Source organism: Symphalangus syndactylus, chromosome 24, assembly GCF_028878055.3.
Source record: "Symphalangus syndactylus isolate Jambi chromosome 24, NHGRI_mSymSyn1-v2.1_pri, whole genome shotgun sequence".
Taxonomy (NCBI): domain Eukaryota; kingdom Metazoa; phylum Chordata; class Mammalia; order Primates; family Hylobatidae; genus Symphalangus; species Symphalangus syndactylus.
In genome coordinates this window covers 12,880,583-12,903,649 of record NC_072446.2, presented here as the reverse complement: position 1 = coordinate 12,903,649, position 23,067 = coordinate 12,880,583, and the positions used below count along the sequence as shown (strand labels likewise).

Sequence of the window (23,067 nt, the reverse complement as noted above, 5' to 3'; positions counted from 1 at the left end):
TTCGCGGGGCTGACATTCTGGTGTCTGTGCTAGGTGCGGAAGGGGAATTAAGCGGCTTCTGTCCACAGTTGAGAGCCTGAGTAGAAAAAAGAGGCATAGCTCATGGTACGTGTCATTTCTCCCTTCGTCCCTCCTTCCGTCCCTCCCTCTGTCCTTCTTCTTTCTCCTTCCCCTCCAGCAAATTTAGTGCCTATGATAATGTCAGGGGTGAGGCTGGGCTTGGGGAATAGCACAGCAAACAAACCTGTTGCCTCATCCTCATGGGTAGATAGTCTGGTGGGTGATGGGCTTAGATCACATCAGCTTACAGGCGAATGCCCCATCCAGCTGTGGGGAGGCTGCCCTGGAGCCGTGCGGTCTTGTAGAGGGGTTGGCATGTCTGCAGATCTGAGGGAAGGGTCCAGGGGAGGTCACTTGAGTTAGAGCCAAAAGTGGCTTGGAATTAACTAGCCCAGCAGGGAAGGGAAAAGTATGCTAGGCCGAGAGATTGACAGTGCAAAGGCCAGGTGGTGGGGGCAGCTTCGGCTGGAACCAGAGGCAAGAGAGAAGCAGGAGTATGGCGGGATGGGGCTGCAGGGGAGCTGGGAACCAGACGGCTGGGGCCTCCTGGACTGGGGAGGAGCTTGTCTGCCATGAAGGAACCATGGGATGTCTGAAGAGAGGGGTGTGAGTGTGTGAGTGTGTGAGTGTGTGTGACAGAGACAAAGAGTGTGATCGGGCACATTTCCAAGCCATCACTCTGGCTGGCCACCCCGGGTGGAAATGGGTCTCAGGAAGGCAACAGAGTGAGACCAGGGAAGAGAGTGTGGCAGCCACAGATGGTGGGGCCTGGGCTGGAGTTTGCAGAGCTCATTCAGAAAAGGGGCTGGGACTACATTGCCCGGAGGAAGATCTGTGCAGGAGAGGAGGCTCAATCTCAGCTTGGAAGGGAAGGGCAGGAGAGGGAAGGGAAGGGTATGTGCCATGAGGCACCTACGTGGTGTCTGGGCACCCCATGGTGCAACCAAAGGCTCCAACCAGGACCCTCACGCAGGAGCCCTGAAGGCTGTGCGAGAGGTGCTGTCTCACCCTGAGCAGGGCTGAGAGCCTGGACCTGTTTATAGAGAGTCTGGGGTAGTGCAGGCTACTTGGAGATATTGCCTGGGGTGCCCTAGGATGGACTGTGTTTTCTTCTTTATACATGAGAAGCTGGAAAATGGGAGTTGGACGTGGATTCCTTGGGCAAAGGTTCTTTTCCTGGCACGATGGAGCAGGGATGCTGGCAGGGGTGGATGCTCACTACCTCCTGTGTGCTTCTCCTACTGTGAGCAAATGTGGAAGGGAGAATTCCTTTATGAAGACCCTCCGTGACCCATATCCTGTATAGCCCCTCCCCTGAGTGTGGCAGGGAGCAGCGACTGTGACAGGTTTTGCCCCCATGCCTAGGCTATGTTATATGCACAGGAGACTTTAAGAAAGTATAAGCCTTGGTGGCCCTGCCCTAATCAGGGAAGCCTTAAAGGGGACAAAGTTCTTCCTGGAGATTGAGACTGGAAGCACAGGATGGAAGCGGGGGATGCTGGTTTGAAGATGGAGGGGACTATGTGGCAGGGAATGAGAGTGACCTCTAGGAGCTGAGAGTGGCCCCTGCTGATGGTCAACAGAGAGACAGGGATCTTAGTCCCATAGCTGCAGGGATCTGACTCTTGCCAACAGCCTGAGTGAGCACGGAAGTAGAGTCTCCCCTTGAGGGAAGATGAGAAGGCACCTCACTGACACACCGATTTCAGCCTTTCGGACCCCGAGCAGATGAGAAGCCACCTGGGCTGACACACTGATTTCAGCCTTTGAGACCCCAAGCAGAGGACCCAGTCCCGCCATGTCCTGACTTCTGACTTACGGAACTATGAGCTATTAAGTGGGTGTTATTTGAAGCCAGTAAGCTTATGGTTTTGTGTTATGCAGCAATAGAAAACTAATACGGGGAGGGAAGTTTATTGCTTCCATATTACAGGGGAAAGCCTCAGGTTCAGAGAGGTGAAGGGATCGTCCTGGTCACCTGGCTACCCTGATGGAGCTGAGACGCAAAGCTGTGTGGCCAGACTCTGGTGCTCCTGGTCTGTGCTACCTCAGTTTCCTGATCTGTGACATGGGCTGGTCATGGCATTGTCCTGAGGCCGCAGGTTCTGGAGGCTGTGCCGGCTGTGAAAGTGTCAGGGCCCTTGTGGCTGTTGTCACCCTCCCTGTTGGCACACAGGACCTGGAGGGGTGCCCCTCCGAGGCCTTCCCTGGCTCCTCACACTCACCCTAACCCCGGTGTGTTTCCATGGTTACTTGGTGGCTTTACTAGTGTGACTCTCAGGCTGGCCCCATATCCACTCCTTTTTATGTGTATTTCTAATTTCCTTTAGAACATTTTTAAACTTTTCACTTTGAAACATTTTAGACATCTAAAAATGTCACAAAATAGTAAAAAATAACTCCTGCATACCTTTCACCTATATTCCCCAAATAACATCCCACTTAAGTACAGTAAGTCATCAAAAAGAAGAAATTAGCTTTGGTACAATACAATGAACTCATCTACCGACCTTATCTGAATTGAGTCCATTTTTCTGCTAACATGCTTTTCTATCCTGTGATCCACCCAGGATCCCGCGTAGCATCCGGCCAGCATGTCTCCTTGGCGTTCGCCAATGTGGGACAGTTCCTTAGTGTCTTCATAGCCTGATGCCTTTGAAGAGTACTTTCAGTTATTTTGTACACTGTCCCTAAATGAGGGGTTGTCTGATGTTTCCTTCTTATTAAATCGAGTGTATGCGTTTTTGGTACAAATGCCCCATAAGTGATGTCATGGAGACCCCTAGGTCAGTTGTACCAATCCTGGTGATGTTGACTGTGCTTGCTCAGCCAGGTGTCTCTGCTCTAAAGTTAATACTTTCTTCCTCTTTGTAATTCGTCAGCGTTTTGTGGGAAACCTTGAGACTGTCAGACATCATTTCTCATCACACTTTTTCCCACCCTGGGAATCTTCGCCTGCCAGTTGTCACCATGGTGCGTGTTCAGGGGTGGCTCTCTTTCCGTCATCTCTCTTAAATGTATTAGTGAGTTCCATTACTCACTAATAAAGGAAAGCTTCCCCCATGCTCCCGTGTATTTATTCACCTGTTTACTTACACTAATGTGGACGCCTGCATGTATGTTTATCCTGTGGAGTAGAGTCCACTGCTGTCATCTTCTTGTTGCTGGAACTGTCCCAGACGTGGCCACTGGGAGCTCCTTTGAGTCGGTGTCTGTGCCAGTGGAGTGCTCCCATCATTGTCTGAGCTCTTTCTTGCTTTCTGGCAGCATAAGACGCTCCAGGCCCCCAGGGCCTCGCCTCTGCTGAGGTGCTTGCTGTGCAGAATTTGGGAGGGTGCTCTCGGGGGCTGTGGGCTCCCACGCCTGCCTCCGCCTCATCCTTGCAGACCCCTGAGCAGGTAGGTTATTTGTAGGTGAGCACCCCGGTGCATATAGACTGATGTAACCAGGTTCCCCAGGGAGCACGTGGCAGAGTTGGGGCTTGCCCAGACTCCTGCTCTTGCCCTGTGGAAGGACCTATGAGTCAGACCCCACACAGGGATTAGGTGGGGCCATGCTGGGCAGCCCGTGTCAGCCTGGCACATCTTGGGGACTGTCCACAGTGTCAGGGCTGGGAGCATGGTCTTGGCACACGTAACATGCCCCGTTTCTCTCTTTCTTCTGGGGTTCAGGCATATTTCTGGTCCATGATAAGATCTTTGCCTCCTTCCTGTCTTTCTTGCCCTCATGGGTGGCCCAGAACCCTTTGTAGATTTCCCATGGTGGCCTTTCCCAGGTAGGCACTGGCTGGCAGTAGCAGTCTAGCCTTCCTGCCTGCCTCAGTGGCCTTCCCTGCAGGAGCTGTACACAGGTGACAGGGAACACAAGCCACCGGCCCCTGGAGAGGTGTCGGGGGCACGGTGAGCCATGTCTACCACATACTGTGTGCCAAGCTGGAAAAGAGTTTGGGGGTACAGAGGACAAAGGAAGGGAGGTCACCTCTACAGAATCACATGGCACTTAGTTTGTCTTTCCTCTTCCCTACCCACTCCCCTCCTTTCTTCCCAGCTCCTGGGAGAAGGCACAGCCTCTGAGACTCACAAGCAGATCTTTTAAGGTCAACTTTGCCATCTGTCTTTTAGGCAATAACCTTCACTATAGCTTTTTCTGCTTATTTTTGTCAAAAGTCATTGGGAGAATGAGTCATTGCGTGTGTATGCATGTGTGTTTGTGCATGTGTATATGTGTGTGTGTATGTGCATGTACAAGTGTGTGTGTGTTTGTGTGTACAGGTGTGCACATGTGGGTACTTCCCCTGATTTTTTTGTGACATAACTTGCCCTCATTTTTTTGAAAGGCTGAAAGGGACTCAGCATCAGGGCCATGGTGCATCCCTCCTGCAGGGAGCTGGAGCTGGGTGCCTGGAAGCTGGCCTTTGGGTCAGGCTTCAGCCTCACCCCTACTGACTGTGCCTGGCCAACCTCTGTCAGTGCCTTCATCAGACCATGCTTTGGGGTCCTCCTCTATAAACTGGGGGCAATGCTAGTTCCTACTCCTGGGATGGGTATGAGTTCCAGATGAGGCACGTGACCTTTGCAGGATTTTGACATTACAATAACATAACTGTAATTTACCTACTGGTAAATGTTCCGTTCATGTCAGTTAGTAGAATAGAAAGTGCTGGCCCTGCTGACACAGCAGCCATCTCCTGATTTGCGATGGACACTGTCTCAGGAGGAGGCTGCCGTGTGCCTGCTGCAAGGGGTGCTCCCTGTTTGCAAGGGAGGCCCAGAGATTGCCCCGGCACCTCGCTGCACACAGAGAGGCCATGTGTGTCTCTTGAGGGAGACCAGGGGTTAGAGATGTTTCGGGACCTGAACCGGGCACCAGCTCCCGTCTGTCCATCTGTCCTGGGCTACTGGGGGAGCTGGCTCTGGCCAGGACTGATGATTGCTGGCACCCACCAGGAGATGTACATCCTGCTTGAAAGCTGTAACTGCTATCCAGAGTGTCTGGGCTTATCCTGTTGGAGCAAAACCCCTGGGCTAATATGTAATCCCATTGTGAAATGTATTTCGAGGAGGGCTTCTACAAGGATTCTAATTTTAGAGCAGCTTTGACCAAAAAAAAAAAATAATAATAATAAAACCCAAATCTTCAGCAAACACTCAGAACCATCGTTCCTGTATGATGTATAGCTTTCTAAAACACTCCCCCACCCCTTGGAAATATAGGCAGGGAAGGGAAAATAAATGTTTTTTGTGAAAGGCAGGAGCATTATTGAAAAAAACTCAACAGGCTTTTTAAAACTGGAAAAGTAGAACATGCGCATGTTGAAAAATTCCAGGGCGGCTGGAGACAGGATGGGGTGGGGCAGATATGTCGGTGCTGCATGGATCAGGCTTGGTCCAGCCCGTGTTATGACCTGCCAGCTGTCTGCTTTTCCTCTTTGGCCTCAGTTTCCTCATCTATAAAATGGGAATTACAGTATTGTCCGCACCATGCAGCTGTTGTGGGGGTTAAATGATATGATCTGTCACATTCCTATTACATGTATGTATTCAACAAACATCGACTGTCTTTTTCATTAGTGAAAACCAGGTCTCTCTGGCTGTGCACCCATCTCTTGTCCCGAGACAGCTGCTGATGGCTTTCTTGTCTACGCTGTCAGGAAATTTCTATGCATTCTTTTCTTCTTCGTTTGTTTGTAATATGAAGGGAAACATATGCTAGCCCCTGTTCTGTGCCTGGCTTTTTCCTCTTAAAACTGCATCTGTGGGATATAGAGACGAAGTTCGAAGGATACGTGGGAATGGACCAGATGAAGGTGGGGTGGGGATGGTGACCACTGTCCCTGGCAGAGGAACAGTGGATGTGGTGGCCCTGTGGTGGGAGGGGCACTGTGTGAGCATGGGCTGAACGGCTGGTGCGTGGGGATGGGGAGGTGGCTTGGGCCTGCCATGTGGAACAGGGAAGACCAGGTTGAGGGTTTTTGTCTGTATCCTATGGAGTGATGGAGAGCTGCCAACACTTATGGAGCAGAGGGTGACCCACTGATCTGGGACTCGAAAAGGTCACCCCACTTCTGCTTTGGCGCCCATGGGTGTTGTGTAGAGGGGGTGTCCTGTTTTGGTTTCCCAAGAGGGGAAGTGGACCTGCTGGCAGGAGAAGCGGGGGAGAGTGGATGGGAGCTGCTGGTGTGTCGCCTCTCGATTTGGAGGGTGGGGACATAAGAGTGGGAAATGGCTGGGGCAGTGTCACTAGAGGGTGGCTTTCTTCGATGTGAGCCTGGAAGTTGGTGAAAATTGCCTCTCTTTTGGTGCTGTCATGGGTGTTTAGATATTTTAATCCCCAGGTCATCTTTCAAGCCAAGTACAGCATGCACCAACCCCTATGTGGCTGCATCCCACAGCCCCTGATCCACTGGTGGACTGTTCCACACCTGCTCCCTGTTGGGATCTCTGTCCTCCTGGGTGAACGTCTAGAGCAGGAGTCTCAAGCTTTAGGGTATATGAGACTCGCCTGGGGTCTTGTCTGTGCAGCATGCTGGGTCCCTTCCCAGAGTTCCTGACTTGATGCATCTGCCATGAAGCCAGCATGAACATGCATTTCTAGCAAGATCTCAGGTGCTGCTGATGCTGCTGATCTGAGGACACCCTACTCTGGAGACTAGAAACGTCTCTGGCCTGGTCTCCCTCCCACGCTGCTCCTGTGTAGCCTACAGGAGACACCTCCTGGCAGCCGGGCGTGCAGGCTGGTCCAGCACAGTTGCCTCAGTCCCTACCAGGTGGTCTGTGGCACCTCGAGTGCCATTCTCTGGGCCTATCCAAGGAACATATTCCAGGGTCTGGAGTTGACCTGCTAGAGCCCCCTAACTCAGTCTGATGGAAAGAAGACTTAAAAAAAAAAAACAAACTTGTAATGTTAGAGTAATTTAAATTTTACAGAAAAATTGTGAAGCTAGTACAAAGACTTTACATAAACCCCGCACCCTGGTTCCCTTTCATTCTTATAGTAGATTTGTATCACTAATGAACCACTCTTGAAACATTATTATTAACTCAAGTTCATACTTTATTCCAACGTCCTTAGTATTTTTCTATTGCCCTTTTTCCATCCCAGGATGCCATCCAGATCCCACATGACATCTGGACGTCATGTACCTTCAGGCTCTCTTGCTGTGACGCCTTTTCTGACTTTGCTTGTTCTTAGTGACCTTAGCGGTTTTGAGGAGCACCTGTAGGGTGTTCTGTAGAATGTCCTTCAATCCAGAACTTCTTTTTAAATTCCTCATCTGCTTGCGGGGCATCTTGAGTCATAGAAATAGATTCTCATTTGTTTTCTTTGTAAATTCTGCCTAGAGCCAGGGTCTCTGCAGAGATCTCTCTGGAATCTGATAGCTAGAGGGCTCAGTTGACCCTGAGACAGGCCCCATTCCTGTTAGAGAAGGTGCGTGGAGCTGGTGTGGTTGGGAGGAGTGGTTGAGAATGGTCTCTGTGGGCACAGGGTTTGCCCGGCAGGCAGCTGCCCAGTATGGCTGCCTGTGTGGCTGATGTCATGTTCTCATCCCATCTGATGCACTCTCTGCGAGTCACTTTCAGAAACTGGAAGATCCCACTTAATTCTGCTCTGGAATATATTTAGAAATCTATTCATGGCCCTCTCCCAAAGCTGACGTGAAAATTAAGAGATATCATTTGTAGGATGTCATGGCTGTGCAGGGGGAACATGCTGATGTCTCCCTGGCCGCCTTTGGCTTCTTCTCTTGCTTAGGAATTTGCCCAACTCCCAATGCCCATCTGAGCCCAGCTTTCCCCCCTCTGAGCCCAGTTTTCCTCCTCTCACCCCAATGTCAGAGTGGGCACATCCTCATCACGGATGCGTGCAGGCTCTTCCTCTGCATGCACCATCTCTGTCTTGCGTGACAGCCCGGGGCTGTTTCTCACCCTTGTTACGCTGGGGTTCTTGGCTGAGAGCTCCTGGGCAGGGGCTGACATTGAGATGAGGCTTCTCTGTTCGTTTCTGGCTGGTTCTGGATCTGGGTGGCATTTGGAGGGTGCACTGCTAATATCTGTGACCGCATACCTCAGGGTTTGCGGTGAGGGATGTGGAGATTTCTGTGCTGCAAGAGATCTTAGTGCTTCTATTGTGCTGGGGAGAGGCCAGCCCATCTTGGGGTACCAGGGTTGGACCAAACTTTAGAGGGCACCTGACCCAGGAGTTCAGAGCCAGAAATATTATTTGCAGTCCTCTGCTGGGAATTTAAAAATGAAACCAGTCTGAACTCTCCCTCCAGAATTCATGGTCGTCAGCCATTCAACAAATATTTACTGGACACCTGTAAGCCTGTCACCGTTTTTGGAGTATGCATATAGCTATGTATGGTAGGTTGCAGTGACGACTGATGTTTCTGCCTTCACGGAATGAGTAGTCTTGTGGGATGAGGGGAAACAGACAGCATAGAAATAGATGTATGATAGGACTCTAGGTGGTTATAGATGCCTTGAATGATGATAAAGTGACGCTGGAGGAATGAGACTGGCAGGGAGGAGAGCCCAACTGTCTGTGATAGATGGTCAGAGAGGACCTCAGAGCAGGGCATCTGTGCAGAGACCAGGCAAAGTGAGGGAGCTGGTCATGTGACTACCCTTGAGAAGAGCACTAGGGCAGCAGGAACAGCAGGTGCAATGGCCCTGCAGCAGGCATGTGCTTGGGAGTGGGAGGAACAAGGAGACCAGTGAGGCTGAGTGAGTGATGGAGAGGGGCAAGTTTTGATGCCCACAATGCCAAGAGGTGGCCAGGGGAGGATCCCAGGGAGGTGCCGAGGCCTGGGGGAAGACTTAGGCTTTATTTTCAGAGCTGCCCGTTGAAGGAGATTTGAATGGCTGCAGTGTGAGATGAGATTGTGCTGGGCAAGGGAGGATTTGAAGGTCATTTACTCAGAGATGCTGGTGGTTTGGAGCAGGTTGTTCACAGCAGATGTTTTTTGTGCCTGCATCACAGCTCCTTGGACCAGCTCTGCCTTGGTCTTCAGCTGTGGCTTCAATCAACCAGCATGTTGGGTGATGAGCGCTGTATTGGAGCAGGTGGTTACACTTTCAGGAATGCTGCGAGCTGGCCGCGGTGGGAAGTATTTACACCATGGCAATTGGCAAATGTACATATCAGCTCCCTTATACCACCCAAACACTTTCCAGCACAGCACAGCCATGAGCCCGGTGCTGTGGATATTCTCCCAAGCATCAAAGTGCAGCCAGAACATGAGGGGAGCTAATGTCTGAAGGACAATCCTCAGCTGATGAAATGGGAGTAAACATCCCAGGCATGCATCCTTTAGGTGGGTGCTTCGTGGAGCTTTCAGAGAATGCAACCTTGCTGCCTTCAGCTGTGACCTTGGAAATGCACCTGTGTGTGGGTTTGCCCTTCCTCCCTCCCTCACTCTCCTTGCTCCCTTGCTTCTGCTTCCTGAGGTGTCTCCCAAATAAGCTACCTGCACCTAAGCCCGCCTGCAGCTCTGCTTTTAGGAGAATCCAATTAAGATGGTGGTAGAGCTAGGTGTGGTGTGAGAGGGATCAGATGGCTGGGATGAGACAGAGGAGTCCTGGGTGACTCGAAGGGTTCCAGCCTGAGCAGCTGGAAGGATGGAGAGGTTCTGGTGGCAATGGGGAGGAGCCATTGAGATGAGCAGGATGGGGGTTGGGCAAATCAATGCTCTGTTCAGCTTTGGACAGGTTCTGTTTGAGAGACCGATCAGATCCCCAGGTGGAAATTGTACCTGGAGTTGGGGAGAGGTGTGTGGTTGGATAGAGATATCTGGGACTGGACAACACTGATTAGGTCAGGCGCCCACCTGCATCTGTGACTCGGTTGTGCCCTCCTGCTTAGGAAGCATCTGTGTATCCATGTATGTGTCTATCATCCATCTATTTATCATTTATCTGTCTTTTTTATTTATCTCTCAATATATCTATCATCTATAAATATATCTATATTCTAGCATCTAGCCATCAATCTATCATTTATCTATCTTTATTTATGTATCAATATATCTAATCTATTTTTCAATGTATCTATAATCTATCATCTATCTGCTAATCGATCATCTACCATTATCTATCAATCTGTGTATCTATCATCTCTCTCTCTGTCCATCCATCCATCCATCTATCCAGGCAGTGCTTGCTTCCTTCTGCCCCCTCCTTAGCCCATCCCCGCCCAGGAAAATTCTTGTCCCTGCTCAAATGCCTTCAGTGACAGGAAACTCACCAACCTCTTAAGGCTTCAGCATAGAAGTTTCCAACTCTTGTGGCCACTCTAGAATACTGTCCTCCAGGGACTGTGTTGCTCTCTCATGTCCTCCTCCCAAGATTTATTTACACTCCTCACTTGCCAGGAGAGAGTACTTGGGAGCTCCGAGCCATGCGTGTTCCCTGGCAGGGTCGCCTGTGTGCTGGGGAAGAATGGGCCCAGTCATGGGGTGGAGACGCCCCCCAGCTGCAGCCCTGGCTCCCGAGCAGAGGCGGCTTTGTGCTTCTCGGGGACAAGGGTTGCCATTGAGGCAGGCCAGGGATGCTGTGCAAGCTAGCGATGGCTGCAGGCTGAAATCAGGCATTTCATAGAGAGCAAGTGCTGCACTGTCCCCGCAGCCTGCACGTGAATGGAGGCTTTGGCCTTCGGAGTGCAGCCGTGCATGGGGCCACGTGCAGGCATTTCTGGCTCCTGGCTCCCGGGGAGAGAGGCAAGCCCTGTTCTCTCTCTGAGTTCACAAAAACACAAAGAAACACAAAGTGCAGGAGAGGATCAGTTCATTCTCCCGACTCCTGGTTGGTATCAAGACCTCCCCTGTTTCCTATGCTCTGGAGGATTCCCCATAGTACCTGCTAGGTGGGCCAAAGAAGGATGGATTTGTGGGACCCTGGAAGGCTGGGAAAAGGACGGAGAAGCCACAGCCCTGTGCCAGGAAGAGCCACGGAGGTTAGATCTTGTTTTTTGTTTGTTTGTTTTTAATACAATTGTTTACACTTTCTAAACTTTTTTGAAATAATTTTAGACTCACATGGGAGTTGCAGAGCTTCCCTCAATGACAGCATCCACCTTTCCATGGTTCACTGATTGGCACCAGGAGGTGGATGTTGGTACAGTGATGTTAACTAAACCAACTAAACCAGAGGCCTTAGTGAATTCCACCAGGTTTTGCAAGCACTTTTGCTGTTTTTTCAGTGAATAATTGTATGAATTTTTATCACATCTATAGCTTCACGGCAACCAGGTGAGACTTGACTTTTAAATAATGAGGCTCCAGGCCCCTTGGCTCCTGAGGTGGCATGGGCGACGTGTGTGGATGCTGGCTGGATGCCCACCTGGTTCCTTTTCTCTACATTGTGCCCCCACCATGCTCTGGTGGCAGGGGCAGCCTCCTCCTGGCCCCCAGGCCTCTGCTTCTCTGGTGCCTGTGGAGGCTCAAGCCTTTGCCCCACCTCCCTTCTTCCCAGGAAGGCCCTGGCTGCCCGAGAAGGCCCAGCCTTCCCCTTCTCCCTCCCCTGTTCTGGCTGAGCTCATCTCCGGTGGCTGCCCTAGCATGTGCTGCAGACTGGAGGATTCCACAGCAGAAACCTACTCTCTTGCAGTGCTGGAGGCTGGAGGTCTGAGATCAAGGTGCCGGCAGGGCAGGTTCCTTCCGAGGGCTGTGAGGGCAGGTCCCGTCCCAGGACTCTCTCTGTGGCTGTGAGTGGCCGCCTTCTCCCTGGTTCTCTTCACGTGATCATCCTGCCCTTCCAGGGTATGAGCTCCATGCCTGTCCCCTGAAGATCTGGAGGCTTCCATCTTCTGTTCCTTGTCAGACAATGGAGCGGAATAAACACGGTTGCCTCTCTGGAATTGGAGCTTAGTGCTCATGAAATAAAATTCTCTTAATCTCACAATTGTCCTCAATACAGTTGCAGTGGGTGGCACCGAATGAGTGTCCTGCTTGTCAAGACAGCCACTGTGGCCTTCCGTCTTCCCACTGTGACGGATGGCAAGTCACTAGAAGGAAGCACTCAACTCCCCGTGATGGCATTAAATGACACCCGTGGGTGTGGCTGTAGACTGGGGGTTCCATGCAGCCAAGGGGTTTCCATGCAGCCAAAGGGAAGAAGAAACCCTCCTGCAGAATGCATGAATACAGTGCCAGGTCCTAAAGCCCAGCCCACGGGCGAGTGTGTCCTGGTGGTTGCCACTTTCCAGTCAACTCATTAGTGTCAATCATGAGACTGATTTCCTGGCAGTGTGAGATGATTTTAGGCAGTAAATGAACTATTAATTTTATAAAGAACGTTCATATCAGGTATATGTCTGTTTAATTTTTCTTTTTTCTTTTTTGAGATGGAGTCTCACTCTGTTGCCCAGGCTGGAGTGCAGTGGTGTGGTCTTGGCTCACTGCAACCTCTGCCTCCCAGATTCAAGCGATTCTCCTGCCTCAGCCTCCCGAGTAGCTGGGATTACAGGTGTCCACCACCACACCTGGCTAATTTTTATATTTTTAGTAGAGACGGGGTTTCACCATGTTGGCTAGGCTGGTCTTAAACTCCTAACCTCAGGTGATCCACCCGCCTAGGCCTCCCAAAGTGCTGGGATTACAGGCTTGAGCCACTGTTCCCAGCCTGTTTAATTTTTCATTAGAAAAATATTGTATTTCCATTAAAGTAGATGTCAAGTTTTCATTTTAAACTTTCTTAAGAAAACATTATATTCATTTTAGACCAAGTGGTTCTATTAGAGCAACATCCATAAGAGTGGTGACGTGTGAGTGAAGTTGGGGAGACACCGGGTGGTGCAGTTACCCAGCACCATCTAGAGGAAGTGCCACTGGGGTGGGGGTCCTTGCACAGAGGCAGGGTCCAGTCCTGGCCACCCTCAAGATGTTGACTCAGAGGCAGAGGGTTCTTAGGCTTATCAAGGAAGCTCTAGGATTCTCGGTGTTCTAGGAGATTTGAGGAGGAAAGTTATACCTGCAGGGTAGACAGGGGTGGTTGGAGGGATTTGGTAAAACGTTCATGAGGAAGGGATGGGTCTGTGGGGTTTCTGGAGTTGAAGTGACCACCAGTAGGGATGCTGGCATGTGGAGCCAGCTTCATGACTGTTAGCTGTCATTGTGGAATGGAAGTCAAAGTGTGGGTTGAGCAGGGCTGAAAGAGGCCTGGACCTCCCTTACTGGGAGAGAAGCCATGCTCAGGGAAGAATGCCCATGGGATAAAAGTCAGGGGCAGATGCCCACCTTAGGGGCCCTCGGTTGCCGTAATTATCAAGACGAGGTCCTTGGATAAAGTCTGGTCCGGCGCCTCTGAAACGCCTATGTGCATACACGTCACTGGAAGTCTGGTTAAAATGTGGGTTCTGACCCTTAGGTAGGGCCTGAGACTCTGCATTTTTAACGAGCTCCTGGGGCATGCTGCTCCTCAGATGCTCCTCTCTTCTGTCCCCTAGCCAACAGCATCAGACAGTTAGTGCCTGCCTTTCTGCAGGGACAGGGGAGGGAGGTTTGTTTGCAGTGACAGTTTTTGGGTAGCTATGGAGGGAGGAGAGAGGTAGGACTTTGTCTTGGTCCAGTTTACAGGGGGCTTGACAGAGGCAGGAGGGGTGGGCAGGAATTGCCAATTTTTATATTTTGGTCAACTAGGGATGTTTAAAAACAACAGTGAAGAAAAACCCGAACATCCTTGGTTTTACAATAGTATAATAATAACACTATTATCACCAGTATTTCCCAAAAGAAATGGAATTTCAAATCCAAGGCATCAGGAAGGCCATATCCTCCAACAGAGGACAGTCTTTTCAAGGACACAGAGCCAGCCCCCAAAACGCCTCACTGCGTTGTCCTCATTTTTCAAGGGACTTGGGAAACATCCCCCCAGGCTGGCATGGATGATTGGGCTGAGGCGTGGGGGCTGCGGCTGTATGAACGGGAATGCCTGTGGTCCTCAGAGCTGAGGTCTGTGTTCCCAGAAGCCGCCGTGGAGTGGCATCTGGCCCCAGCCTGTGGTATCCTCTGTCCTTTCCCAGGAGGGAGGTTGCCAGGGCCTGAGCAAACACTGACCAGGAGTGTGCCTGCTTCTGAACCTGCCTCCCCATCGTCCTCACCTTGCGGTGTACGGGACGTGTGGGGACTGTATCATCTGGGCTGTGGCTGGCGGTCTCTCATCTAATGCTACCACATGGCCTTCAAAGGCCATGATGAGCCACGGGCAGTGCTGACTCTGTTCTACCACTGGTCCAGGTTACTGAGATGGTCACATCTGGGATGTGCTGGGGTTGAGCACCAAAGCTAGGGGAGGTCCTAGTAGCCCACTCCTGTTCCTCGGGCCCCTTGCGTCTGCTGGGAAAAGGCGTACCTCCTCCGTCTCTATCCACGTGGAATTGGCCATCATCCTGCACAGTCTCTGCCCCTGGTAATTGGTTCTTAGATGGGCTCATGACTCAGCCTTCACAAATGAGAATCTGTTCTAGAACTTCAGTTGGAGCTTTTGGAAAGAGTTGTTTTCCCCCCACAAGAAGTCACAGAGCTGGTTGGCTGTGGGCTTGGAGTGCTGGTGGCCATTTTCCCCAACCCAGGTGGAGCCAGAGAATGGAACCAGCCCAAAGGAAAGCTGAGCAAAGACATTTTGAGGGTTGATTTCCCAATGGCATTATTTGCATCCCTGGATCCAGTGTGTGTGAAGCTGGTGCACCCCCAGGCTTCTCAGTTAAACACTTCCTCCCTTTCAGGCTTCAGCAGCTTTGATTGGGGTTCTGCCATTTCTGATTATTACAGGGACTTAGAGGAAGGAAATGGATTTGCCCAGATCACAGGGCTTATGAAAGTGCCCAGGCTGGAATCCAAATGCCCACCTACTTTCCCTCACATCACTCTCCCTCGCCTGCTTTAAGTGCATGCCCAGTCCCAGGGAGATCTTCCCATCACTCTTTGCGGATTCTGCCTAACCGAAAGTTCTTGAAGCTGCTTCAAAGTGGAGTATCCTGGTGTTTCCCGGGAGGGTGGTTGCCTGGGTGCTGAGAAAGACTGATCTGCAGTGCTCTTGCTTTTGCACTTCCATCCCCTACCTTGATCCTGGGGTGCACGAGGCAGGAAGGAGAGGAGTGTGGGAGTTGATGGGGAGATGAGAGGGGACATCTACCCATGGCCTCTGCTTCTGGGAGGACCTGTCACACTCCCAGTGACACGGCGTGTGCTAGAGATTAGGCTTTTTTCGTGAAAGTAGGGTTTTGAAATATAAATCATTCTATAAAGACATATGCATACATGTGTTTATTGCAGCACTATTAACAGTAGCAAAGACATGGAAACAACCCAAATGCCCATCAATGATAGATTGGATGAAGAAAATGCGGTACATATACACCATGGAATACTATGCAGCCATAAAAATGAATGAGATCATGTCCTTTGCAGGAACATGGATGAAGCTGGAAGCCATCATCCTCAGCAGACTAACACAGGAACAGAAAACCAAATACCGCATGTTCTCACTTGTAAGTGGGAGTTGAACATTGAGAACACATGGATACAGAGAGGGGAACAACCCACACCAGGGCCTGTTGAGAGGTGGGGGTGAGGGGAGGGATCTTAGAGGACAGGTTAATAGGTGCAGCAAACCACCATGACACATGTATACCTATGTAACAAACCGGCACGTTCTGCATATGTATCCTGTTTTTCTTTTGTTTTTGTTTTTAAAAGAAATAAAAGAAAATAGAAGCTCACTTGCCTGGATACTTTAATATTGCCTGGGTTTTTGTGTTGTGGAGGGCTCTGTAAGTCATGGAAAAGGTATTCTCAGGAGCTGCTAATGACATATTTAATTTTAATAATGAGTCACCCATGCCCACAATTTATTACCTCCTGTGGCTCTAGACTCTGGTTCTTTGAGTGGTATAATAGGGCGGAGGTTAATGGATAACACAATTAATTATTTATGAGGTTCTTACAAAGCCAAAGACTTTGTAACAGATTAACTAATAGGTTCCTAACTTCATTATCATTTTGATTTTTCCAAAGAATATTTTCTCCCAAACCACTCAACTGTATAACATTACTGGGAAATGTCTAATTTTTACATGATTCCTCTGCTCGGTTTAAATACTAATGTTCTGCTTACCCCATCACTTTTCAGCACCCAGCTTTTGGTCTTCACCTTATCGCCTGGGAGATAGATATAATGGATTCAGATGTTATGAGCCCTGGAAGGGTTTGTAACATAAGGCAGTATTTTAATGCTTTAGGGGCCAGAAATATTTAAGGCAATATTTTAATTCTCACGAGGGACGAAGTGTTGTGGTTGCAGGTGCAGCCTCTGAAATCAGGCAGAGCTGGGTGTGAATCCCAGCCTCTGCACTTAGGTTGGTTACATCACCTCTCCAACTCAGTTCCCTCCTTCATAAAATGGGCACACTAGTAGTATTAACCTGGTTGCATTGCAGTGAAGATTCAATGAGAAAACGCAGGTAAAACACTTAATGTGGTGCCCAGCACAGAGTAACAGGTTAGGAGTGTTGGCCGTGAACGGTGGTGATGGTCATCTAATCACAGCCTGGAATGAGGAGGAGCAAGCCCTCAGCCTGGTCTGCTGCTCCTTTGTTGATGAAATGCCTGTGGTTGTTTTCACACCGCAGCAACAGAATTGAGCATTTTCCCAGAAAAATTTCCCAGTCTGAACTGTTTACTCTCTGGCCCTTCATAGAAAAAGAATCGCTGCTCCCTGCCCTCAAGGCAGCCTGTTGTGCTTTTATCTTCTCGGGTCTCCTTTCAGAGGCCTCATTATAGGTGAGCGCCCAACAGCAGAAGGTCCTGTGATGATGGAAATGGTCTAGGTCTGCGCCATGCCGCCCGGGATTGCGCCGCTGGCCACAAATGGTTGCTGAACCCTCAAACTGTGGCTCGTGCAACCTCAGAATGGAATTTTTAAATTTTACTTAGCTGTAATTGATTTAAATTTAAATAGCCACCTGTGGCTAATGGCAACCACATCGGGCAGTGCAGTGACGCCACACCAGCTCAGAGTAGAGAAGCAGTCACCTCCATTCCAGCGTCCTTTCTGAGAGTGCCGGGTGGAGGGTACCGGCTTTGGCTGAAATAAAGGAAAGGGAGAAGGCTGCTCCTTGCATTTTCTTTTTCTGTTCTTTTTTTTTTTTTTTTTTTTTGAGATGGAGTTTTGCTCTTGTTGCCCAGGCTGGAGTGCAATGGCGCAATCTGGGCTCACTGCAACCTCCACCTCCCAGGTACAAGCAATTCTTCTGTCTCAGCCTCCCAGTAGTCGGGATTACAGGCATGCGCCACCACACTCAGCTAATTTTTTTGTATTTGGTAGAGACAGAGTTTCACCATGTTCGTCAGGCTGGTAGCGAACTCCTGACCTCAGGTGATCCATCTGCCTCAGCCTCCCAAAGTGCTGGGATTACAGGCATGTGCCATCGCGCCCGGCCTGCTCCTTGCTTTTTATTATGTTTTTGCTGATTCAACGCATCTGTAATATAAAAATTGAACTTACTCTTTTGTGTGAACTATTTGGTAAACATATACAAGCATGAAGAAAAAAGTTAAGATGTCTTAATCCCATGCTGTAGAGATAAAGGATTTTGGGCAGTACATTTGCTGTCACTTTCAAATATTTGTATGGTGCATAAGAGGGGAGTCATAATGTCTGCATGGGGTGTGCCCCCACTTTTCTGCTGGAACAGGGACTACACAAAGCTTCATATGATCCTGATTAATGGCTGCAGGGTGCTTGGTGTGCAGTGGCCTCTCTGGGCAGGTCTCCGGGCTTCACGCAGTTGGGGACTGTTTTAAGCTGCCCAGTGATGAGTGTCCTTGCTGTGAAGTATTTCTGTGTTTTTCGTGTTTGTCCAGAGTGGCCATGAGGTCCTCCTAAGAGACTTTGATCAATGTATGTTTCTACAGAAAATGTTAGAAGCTGCTGCTCCTTCATGTTAGCTAATGCTGGATCTTGCCCATCTTTCTTCCTTGTGCCAATCTGCTGGCGAAAAATTACTTGTCTATATTTTCATCACTTTTATTTATTTATTTTTTTTAAAAAAGACATGTTCCCAGAAGTCACTGCTTGGAAATATCTCTGGTCATTTTTCTTGCTTCTTTTAGTTTCTAGGTGAGGCCAGTGGTTATAAGCCAGTTCCTGAGTCTTCGGACAGTTTAATGGGGGCATGGATCAGGTCTGCAGACAGCAGACTTTGATAGCACTTTGATTTAATGAGGGCCTACTATGAGCTTTGCAGGTTTTATCTCATTCAATATTCATAACCACCTGAGGAGCCAGGTGCTATTTATCCCCATTTTACAAGTGAAGAAACTGAGAACTCTCTCAAGTCCTGGTGGATGAGGGACATAGTCTGGATTTGAACAGAGCATGTGGCCACCTGAGCTCACACTCCTGGTCAGCACACCATGGGAGGCGTGGGGAGGGGAAGGGGTGCGGGAGATGGCCAAAGACCTGGTCTGGAACTGGGCTCTGCTTACTGGCTGTGAGGCTCTGGGCAAAGTTATGTGACCTCTCTGAGCCTAAATTTCCCCAGCTCTCAAATGGATATCAGGATATTTACCTTGAGGTTGTTGTAAATAGAAATGGAGATGTGTATGAAGGCCCTGGCACAATTCCTATACTTCACTGATGCTTGATAAATGATGGCTGTTTTCTGTACTATTAGCAATGATTATTAATACAGTGATGAAAAACACAGAGCAAAGATGATAAACAAAGTGTCTAGAAGATAGTTGCTACCTGAGAGTTAGCTATTATTTATTCTGTTAATATGTTACAGTGTAGATATTTCTACATTCAGTAACATCATAAGCAAAGAAGACTTTGCTTGCCAAGGGTCCTACTGAAAGCCCTCGATGGCTACAGGCTGTTATCTCACCAACACAGACTCTGATCCAAGGTGACCAGGAGAATTTTAGAACGATCTAGGCAAGGAAATTGCCGTGCTTCCAAAGCAACCTGCTCCTCAGGCTCCCCGTGGGGCTGTCTGCCCCAGCTTGCCACACCTCTGCAGGTTTGTGGCTTTGTTTCCTGTACGGGGTCCCAAGGTGAGCAGTACCTTTGTTTCCTGTATGGGGTCTGTTCTATGTTCAGAAGCAGGACTCAGGGCTGCTGGAGCTGGAGCCTCTGAGTCCTCGGGGTTCTCCCACAGCTCCTGACCAGCTCTGCTAGAGCGATGTCTCTGGCAGATGCCTTTTCCCTGTTGCCCTGTGGTCTGGCCTTTCTGCTGTAGGTTAAAGAAATCACAATGTGGGTAGGTGGCCTAGTCTGTAAGTGTGTCCTCTAGTGACCTTTGTTTTACCTCTAGCCATGCTTGCTGTTTGTCCTTTCGTGGGATTACATAGTTGGCCAGGCCAAAACATCTTAGCTCATACGAATTCCAAGTTCACAGCTGGTAAAAATGCCACAGATTAAATGCTCCATAGAAATTCATGTCTATAATGGATGCATTTCTCCTGGGAATTCACTCCTTAAATAGGATGACCCTCTCATTGACTCCTGTCCCTACCCTCGACCCAAACGTGAACAAATATGAAATGATCCTTAACCAACCAACATACTAGAATAAAGACACAAAACATTTAAAAAAAAAACACCAACAAACAATGAGGAGGGAGGAGTCATTCTTTTGCAAAACTTGATTCCCTATTGTGGTTGATGTGGCTGCATTCTTTTTGCTTGTTGAGAATTTGCTAGAAGACAGAGTCAGTGGTGGTTCTATGAGGGTGGCTACCATTTTTCTTGAGGGACTGCTGTTATCTGGTAAGCACATAGTTCTTTACATACTTTATCTTCCTGAAGCCTCATGAGAACTCTAAGAGATTCCCATTATTGTTATCCCCATTTTGATCGTGAGGAAACTAAGGCTCAGGGAAGTGTGGGAATAGAAAACTACATGGCCAGGGCCTGAATCCAGGCTGTTTTGCTTCTGGCCCCAAGGTCTTAGCCCCAGTGTATCCACTGGGGCTATTAAATGCTGCCTGGGTTCCTTGACACCTGCACCACTACCCCTCCTCCCACCAACCAGATGGGGTTCGCTGGTGTAAGCTGTCTTAGCATGTTGAAAGTGCTTTTGTAGTACTTAGAAACGCTGTCATTTAATTGCTATTTAGGTTCTTAGTAGTTGTAGCTATGTTAGATGGGCCAAGCCATAGCCTTCTGAGGACAGGGACAGTATCCAGTTTGTTATCCATCCCTTATCTATGCCTTATACACAGTAGGGTCTCAATAAGTGCTGGGTGGATGGATGGGTGGGTTGATGGTGGATGGATGGATGGATGGATGGGCGGGTGGGTGGGTGGATGAATGGATGATGGATGATGGCTAGGTAGATATATGGGTGGATAGGTAGATGGGTGGGTGAGTGAGTGGATGGATGGATGGAGATTGATAGATGGATAGGTGGATGGATTGGAGAATGGGTGGATGGGTGGGTAAATGGATTGATGGATGATGGCTAGGTAGATATACCAGTGGATAGGTGGGTGGATGGATGGGTGGGTGGATGGACGGATGGATAAATGGAGATGGATGGATGGATGGATGGATGGATGGATGGGTAGATGGATGGATGGGTTGATGATGGCTAGGTAGATATATGAGTGGATAGGTGGGTGGGTGAGTGAGTGGATGGACAGATGGATAAATGGAGATGGATGGACGGATGGATGGATGGATGGATGGGTAGGTGGATGGATGGATGGATGGGTAGATGGATGGATGGGTTGATGATGGCTAGGTAGATATACGAGTGGGTAGGTGGGTGGGTGAATGGACGGATGGATAAATGGAGATGGAGAGATGGATGGATGGATGGATGGATGGATGGATGGGTAGATGGATGGATTGGTTGATGATGGCTCGGTAGATATATGAGTGGGTAGGTGGGTGGATGGGTGGGTGGATGGATGGATGGATAAATGGAGATGGATGGATGGATGGATGGATGGATGGATGGGTAGACGGACGGATGGTCAAATGGAGATGGATGGATGGATGGATGGATGGGTAGATGGATGGATGAGTTGATGATGGCTAGGTAGATATATGAGTGGGTAGGTGGGTGGGTGGGTGTGTGGATGGGTGGATGAGTGGGTAGAAGTCCAGGCAGCTGGAAGGACAGTGGTGTAAGGACAGGTAGTTGGAAGGACAGCCATTTGAAGAGGAAACAAAGACATAGTATTTGAGGGGGGAATTATCTGCACAGCCCCCAATTTGCTGACGTTAGCTCCTGGAGAAAGGAGCACCTGCAGGATGATCATTTCACACCTGTCTGTTCTTTTCTCTTGGCCAAGAGGACCTCACAGCAATGCTCTGGTTACGGTCAGGGGAAGGCTTTACTGACCACACAAAGTTCCAAGAGGGGACAAGCATGGTGTGACCTCCAGTCAACTTGATTCTCTCATCTTCTCCCCACCTTCCTACCTTGGGCCTCTTCTGTGCTGGCCAATTGAAAGAGAATATTCATACAGCTGACTTTGAGGAGTCTTGGGAGGCAGGCACAAAGATTATTGGCATTGAGTCCCAGTTCTATAACTTACTAGCTGTGTGGCTTTGGGCAAGTTAATCCCTCTCTCTGAGACTCAGTTCCCATCCTGATGCCAACCTTGGGTACTACTGAGGGAGGAGGGGAGAAAGGGGATGCACATGGATGGAAGGCAGTAGCAGGTATTAATTCCCCTTATCTGACTTTCCATTTTACTACCTTCATTTCCTTTCTCTTAGACTCTTGGAAGAGATGTACTGTGCTAGAATATAAATTTTTGAAACCTGTTCTCTTTTCTCCTCCATATTCTCCATGATAATGCAGGAAAAAAACTTGCAAACCTGGCCATGATGCCCCTAGGCCAACAGAGGCTTTCCTAGTTCCAATTCTGGCATTGCGAGAGAGAGCTCTATGGAATAGCGAAAAACAGGCACACTTCATCCTGTGCATGCTGGGGTTGAGGCTGTGAGGTGTGCAACAGGACAGTACAGCATAGCAGACGGGTTGATGAGCTGTGATCTGGATTCAGACCTACTTGTCTCAGACCCTGGGTCAGCCCGTCAGCAGCTGAGCAATCTCGGGAAAGATTCTTAACCTTGGATGGTTGGTAGGATCAAGTACAGTCAGTGTAGAGATGCTTAGCTCACCACATGGACTCAGGACATGTCAACTCTCCCTGCTTTGGCTATAATTACTATTCTACTGTCAAGGAACTTTCTCTCTAGTTGGGCTAGGTCATGTGCACAGAAGGGTTGGAGGACAAGATGGTGAAGAAAGATTTCTCCAAAGAACCTGGTTGGATGTGAGCTGGATAGAGCAAGGCTGAAGAGTACAGATGCCCCTGGGGCCAGGCGGTCTTCAACCAGTCTTGGTGAGAAATAGTAGTTCCACTCAGCTTTGAGGTGCAGAGACATTGGGCGGGGGGACTGTAGCAACCTAAACTGCTCCTGCCCTGCCTGCAGAGGATGATGCTGTACAGCCCTGCTCATTATGATGACATAGGCATGTGAGTGACTGTCAGCTCTTTGGTTTTGAAGAGAATTTGGAAGTCTAGGTTTCCATGCATCAAACAAGTAGTAGAGAAGGCAACTGTGGGGAGAACCTAAGTCTTGTTTCTAGAGAGATCATAGGGTTGTAAATTTTACCTTGCATCTCAGAGAAGGGCAGTGCTATTTTAGATGAGGGAGGCTGCAAATGTGATGAACTCCAAGAACACTGACAAATACCATTATCATTGCAAAAGAATCTTAAATGTGTCTTTGAAAATCAAGCATTTGGCTTCTAAGTTATAAAAATGGACCAAAAATGAAGCAGTAGAGTAGGGACTCATGACCAAATTTATGCCATTGTTGTTACAGGTTTCTTTTACTGTGTTTCTCTCTATATATATGCACATCTATATAAATATAGATACATAGATATATGGGGAGAAGATATAAATAGAGATAATGTATGCATATATATATACATATTATATTTGTCTGGGTTCTCCAGAGGAACACCATCAATTGGATA

The 23,067-nt window shown here is 49.0% G+C and overlaps 1 protein-coding gene across 4 annotated transcripts in view; it reads left to right on the top strand.

Moving 5' to 3' along the window:
- The window catches only part of PHACTR3 (phosphatase and actin regulator 3), a 273,840-nt gene that overhangs the window by 41,757 nt on the left and 209,016 nt on the right, over positions 1-23,067 (top strand). Inside the window, exon 1 of one of the 4 annotated variants that reach the window (XM_055266143.2) lies at positions 10,697-11,013. The exons of the other annotated variants lie outside the window; for them this stretch is intronic. The gene's annotated coding sequence lies outside the window, so the exon portion shown is untranslated. Of the gene's footprint in view, positions 1-10,696; positions 11,014-23,067 lie in introns of those variants that run through there. 4 annotated transcript variants of the gene reach the window in all.